The sequence below is a fragment of the Haliotis asinina genome, chromosome 15, assembly GCF_037392515.1.
Source record: "Haliotis asinina isolate JCU_RB_2024 chromosome 15, JCU_Hal_asi_v2, whole genome shotgun sequence".
In the NCBI taxonomy this organism is placed as follows: Eukaryota; Metazoa; Mollusca; class Gastropoda; order Lepetellida; family Haliotidae; genus Haliotis; species Haliotis asinina.
In genome coordinates this window covers 44,592,896-44,598,895 of record NC_090294.1, presented here as the reverse complement: position 1 = coordinate 44,598,895, position 6,000 = coordinate 44,592,896, and the positions used below count along the sequence as shown (strand labels likewise).

At 40.5% G+C, this 6,000-nt stretch overlaps 1 pseudogene; it reads left to right on the top strand.

Moving 5' to 3' along the window:
- Positions 1 to 216: 216 nt before the first annotated feature.
- LOC137265667 (uncharacterized) lies at positions 217 to 5,469 on the top strand (annotated as a pseudogene).
- The last annotated feature ends 531 nt before the right edge of the window (positions 5,470 to 6,000 follow it).

Below are 6,000 nucleotides of genomic sequence, written 5' to 3'. Positions count from 1 at the left end.
GCGTATGCATTAGGGTTTATAACAACATTATATAGATCTGGTGCCCCCAAACGGCTGATTTAAACATACTGAACACGTCCATGTATCTGGTAAATAGGGGGAATATTCGAGATTCAAATACACAGTCTCCATACGATTGATATCATATTTTCAGTATCTAGAATACTGAATTGTATTTTTATATTTCTTTTTGTTGCAGGTGATATTCAAATAGCCATGAAAACCAACATTGTGGCATGTAGGTCGCTTACAGCGCACAAAGGATTAAGCTTGGTGATGGTGTTTGTGCTGATATCTGTCTTCATGAACAGTTTGAAAGAAAGAAGGATGGCGGTGTTCAGAAGGGAAGGTGGTAGTCTTTCACGTCTACTGACTCCAACCACAGATCCGATGAACAAACATCAAACCCAGGAAAAGTCATTCACGAACCATGGCGAAAACAAGAGCGGTGTTGAATGCACAAATATGGATGAAGACAGTTCCAAGACTGAAGATGAAAAATATGAAAAATGAAGGCAATTTTAACAAGTAACGGCCGATGGTGGAATACATGTACATTCTGGTATCTACATGCTCGGTACTCCAGAAGGTCCAATGATTGATGTCCTCGTAGCTGCAATAGACGGCCAGTACATACACGTGTCTGGTCACTTTCATGACAGGGGAGGTGGTCCACACAGATGGAATTTTCTCTCCAATGAAGATGCTCCTTAACGTAGAAGGGTTTGTGTATAAACTATACAGTTTCCCTATCTCGTTTTAACTCATTTATCATGTTGATTTTTTGGGTAGCATATCAGAAGTCAATGGGTGCGACGTTTCGAAGAAAAAGGCATAATTAACATGTTTAGCAAGGCCTTAAATTGATAAGCCACAAAAGGAAAAGATGTGTAAGCCAGAGCTGGTCGAATCAAACTAGTAGGCTGATAAGGGTATGATATGACTTATTACATACGAGGGCGAAAGTGTGGGGTTAATATATTTTATACGATGCCATTGGGCAAAATGTCATAGTGACGTGACGTTATGAACAATGCTATGATGTCACGTTTTTTCTATGATTTTGCGTTCAACATCCGATAGCCAGTCTATGTTTGAAAGTAGCTTTATAAAGTAGCTTTTATTTAACTCAGTTTGATCTCTTCGGTAATCATTGGAATAATATATTTGTGCTCATGTCATACTACTTATAGGGCGCTCTTGGCGAAATATCAGTGTATCCCTCGTTCTCACTAGGGGGATACTACCATTTAGGGCGTAAATGAAGTGTTTTTCATGGGTACGAATATAAAATCTTCTACATATGTTGACATGGTAAAATATAATTCGTGAATCAGAACATCCACTACGACGCAAACCATACCGTTAAGCACATAATATTGAGAGTGAGTATGTTTAAGAACGAGAGATCTTGTATGTTGTGGAGAGACATCATAATGAGTTGTAGAGGTATTTCACAAGAAAAAGAATAACAGAGCTCATATTTTTGGATAATAATATATTTGTGTGAGAATACATCAAGTTTGTTTGAAAAACAATTTTCATGTGTGGGTGCAACTGATTTTCGTTTTCGGAAGATGGCCCACTAGAGTACTGAAACATGTCTCAGCCCCAATGTATACAATGTTGAGGAAGATGTTAGACCCTGCTCAACCTGGTCTACAGTGGCGTGTCTGATAACCAGTCATACTTGTTTAATCGCTTGGTCCAGACCTGTATTTTCTGGTCTACAGTGGCGTGTCTGATAACCAGTCATACTTGTTTAATCGCATGGTCCAGACCTGTATTTTCTGGTCTACAGTGGCGTGTCTGATAACCAGTCATACTTGTTTAATCGCATGGTCCAGACCTGTATTTTCTGGTCTACAGTGGCGTGTCTGATAACCAGTCATACTTCTTTAATCGCTTGGTCCAGACCTGTATTTTCTGGTCTACAGTGGCGTGTCTGATAACCAGTCATACTTCTTTAATCGCTTGGTCCAGACCTGTATTTTCTGGTCTACAGTGGCGTGTCTGATAACCAGTCATACTTGTTTAATCGCATGGTCCAGACCTGTATTTTCTGGTCTACAGTGGCGTGTCTGATAACCAGTCATACTTGTTTAATCGCATGGTCCAGACCTGTATTTTCTGGTCTACAGTGGCGTGTCTGATAACCAGTCATACTTGTTTAATCGCATGGTCCAGACCTGTATTTTCTGGTCTACAGTGGCGTGTCTGATAACCAGTCATACTTGTTTAATCGCATGGTCCAGACCTGTATTTTCTGGTCTACAGTGGCGTGTCTGATAACCAGTCATACTTCTTTAATCGCTTGGTCCAGACCTGTATTTTCTGGTCTACAGTGGCGTGTCTGATAACCAGTCATACTTCTTTAATCGCTTGGTCCAGACCTATATTTTCTGGTCTACAGTGGCGTGTCTGATAACCAGTCATACTTCTTTAATCGCATGGTCCAGACCTGTATTTTCTGGTCTACAGTGGCGTGTCTGATAACCAGTCATACTTCTTTAATCGCATGGTCCAGACCTGTATTTTCTGGTCTACAGTGGCGTGTCTGATAACCAGTCATACTTCTTTAATCGCATGGTCCAGACCTGTATTTTCTGGTCTACAGTGGCGTGTCTGATAACCAGTCATACTTCTTTAATCGCTTGGTCCAGACCTGTATTTTCTGGTCTACAGTGGCGTGTCTGATAACCAGTCATACTTGTTTAATCGCTTGGTCCAGACCTGTATTTTCTGGTCTACAGTGGCGTGTCTGATAACCAGTCATACTTGTTTAATCGCTTGGTCCAGACCTGTATTTTCTGGTCTACAGTGGCGTGTCTGATAACCAGTCATACTTCTTTAATCGCTTGGTCCAGACCTGTATTTTCTGGTCTACAGTGGCGTGTCTGATAACCAGTCATACTTCTTTAATCGCTTGGTCCAGACCTGTATTTTCTGGTCTACAGTGGCGTGTCTGATAACCAGTCATACTTCTTTAATCGCATGGTCCAGACCTGTATTTTCTGGTCTACAGTGGCGTGTCTGATAACCAGTCATACTTCTTTAATCGCTTGGTCCAGACCTGTATTTTCTGGTCTACAGTGGCGTGTCTGATAACCAGTCATACTTCTTTAATCGCTTGGTCCAGACCTGTATTTTCTGGTCTACAGTGGCGTGTCTGATAACCAGTCATACTTCTTTAATCGCTTGGTCCAGACCTGTATTTTCTGGTCTACAGTGGCGTGTCTGATAACCAGTCATACTTCTTTAATCGCTTGGTCCAGACCTGTATTTTCTGGTCTACAGTGGCGTGTCTGATAACCAGTCATACTTCTTTAATCGCATGGTCCAGACCTGTATTTTCTGGTCTACAGTGGCGTGTCTGATAACCAGTCATACTTCTTTAATCGCATGGTCCAGACCTGTATTTTCTGGTCTACAGTGGCGTGTCTGATAACCAGTCATACTTCTTTAATCGCTTGGTCCAGACCTGTATTTTCTGGTCTACAGTGGCGTGTCTGATAACCAGTCATACTTCTTTAATCGCTTGGTCCAGACCTGTATTTTCTGGTCTACAGTGGCGTGTCTGATAACCAGTCATACTTCTTTAATCGCATGGTCCAGACCTGTATTTTCTGGTCTACAGTGGCGTGTCTGATAACCAGTCATACTTCTTTAATCGCTTGGTCCAGACCTGTATTTTCTGGTCTACAGTGGCGTGTCTGATAACCAGTCATACTTCTTTAATCGCATGGTCCAGACCTGTATTTTCTGGTCTACAGTGGCGTGTCTGATAACCAGTCATACTTCTTTAATCGCTTGGTCCAGACCTGTATTTTCTGGTCTACAGTGGCGTGTCTGATAACCAGTTATACTTCTTTAATCGCTTGGTCCAGACCTGTATTTTCTGGTCTACAGTGGCGTGTCTGATAACCAGTCATACTTCTTTAATCGCTTGGTCCAGACCTGTATTTTCTGGTCTACAGTGGCGTGTCTGATAACCAGTCATACTTCTTTAATCGCTTGGTCCAGACCTGTATTTTCTGGTCTACAGTGGCGTGTCTGATAACCAGTCATACTTCTTTAATCGCTTGGTCCAGACCTGTATTTTCTGGTCTACAGTGGCGTGTCTGATAACCAGTCATACTTCTTTAATCGCTTGGTCCAGACCTGTATTTTCTGGTCGCCGTGTTATAGTTCTGGTGTTGTTAACGCGGCACAACATCAATCAAACATACTGAATATTATCCATTATGAAATTATTATTTAGGTAACATTCTTTTGAGTGCATTTAATACAAGAGAATAGCCGCTTTTATATAAAGAAACGTGGCAATCGAGTGTATTCAGTATTATTTCGTATTCAATAGTTGGGGTTGCGGGTTGGGATTTTGTGTATTTTGTTTTGGAATACATTTTTACACAACGGTAACTAGTATAGTGCAAGTAAGTAATTTGCACTGTCAATAGGATCTTCTATAAATATGACTTTTTCACGAATGTCTGTTATTTGACAAACTTGTACTTTGACTTCCTATCTTTGTAACTTGCATAGACGGGTATTTGAATTTAGGCAGTATTCACAACACTAGCAACTCGATACTCTCTCGTAGTAATACAAACCGACAATATGAAACATTACCTGTTTGTGACGATTAATTCTTAATTTAAAAATTTATTGATAAGTATTCCTACCATTTCCTTTGCTTTACTATTGCTAAAAGTCAATCAATTAGCGGATCAATATTTTCTTTGGCAACGAGTGAAACACATCCGATGTACCCTACTACTGAATAAAATTGTGGGCGTGACTTCAGCAAAAGCACAATCGAGGAGATAGAACTGGATCTGACAAAGCCAGAATCATTATATGATCAATCTGACACCAGAACCTTGGACAGCAGTACTTGACAGCTTTGGCCAAGTGGATGCGCAGTGTCCCCATCAGAACATAGAAAATACACATTTATTGCACTTGTTCTAGATAGTTCAGTTTGAAAGACATTTGATGGCAAAGTTTCATAATATTGTGGGTGCCAGACGCGTATGATCTGGAGTTTCAGTTATTATTTCGCAGGTTTTGAGCATGTAAGCCCCCGTGTTTCATTGGCGTATGCATATGCGTAAATCCCCACGCAGCGCTAAATTACACTCACTCACATGTAATAAGACTGTTAGGTTTTCAAGCACAAAATTACACTATACACTACACACTCACATGTAATCAGATTATTATACTGTCAAGCACCAAACTGCAATCTGCACTCACATGTAATCAGATTGTTATATTTTCGAGCACAAAATTACAGTCTGCACTCACATGTAATCAGATTGCTTCGTTTTCAGGCACCAGATTGGTTTTGTGAAGTGTCCTCTCTCGAATCAGCATCCCCCACTCAGATTTGTTGCCCTCCATGTTGATGACCTGCCTTTGCTCCCACACAACCTGGAGGTCAGGCACCCTATGGCCGGTCAGTAATCGGTCACTGTGAACTCGGTAGTCGTTTTCGTATGAACGATATTACTGAAGAAACCAAAATATCTCGTACCTGTCAATGGGTTGATCTGCTAAATTGTATGAATCAACTAGATAAAGCTATTCCTATTGTTATTTAGTAGATTTGGTCGTTATGAATATAAACGTTGGACCTTCTTTAATCACAAACCAGCAAGGTTAACGGAGGTTACGTTTTCTCTGCGACAGCAACGATCGACGTTATTTCATTACCAGTGATTCCCTGAGGTTGTTCTATAGGCCCTCCATGCAGAGTACCACAGTGATCACATTCCATTGCCAGTGTGGGAGCCAATATATTAAAAGGAGAATAAACTTGATTTCACAACAACGCCAACAAAGTTAAACTAGCCCTAGTCAGAGAACAGAGTGATGTTATTTCCGTTCTTAAATCGGAAATAAATGAAAAAAGGTCAATTAAATGGAGTTTATGTTTGCACATCAAAATGGAAAAACCAAGTGAAAATGATAATTCAAATTATCATGAAGCCTATT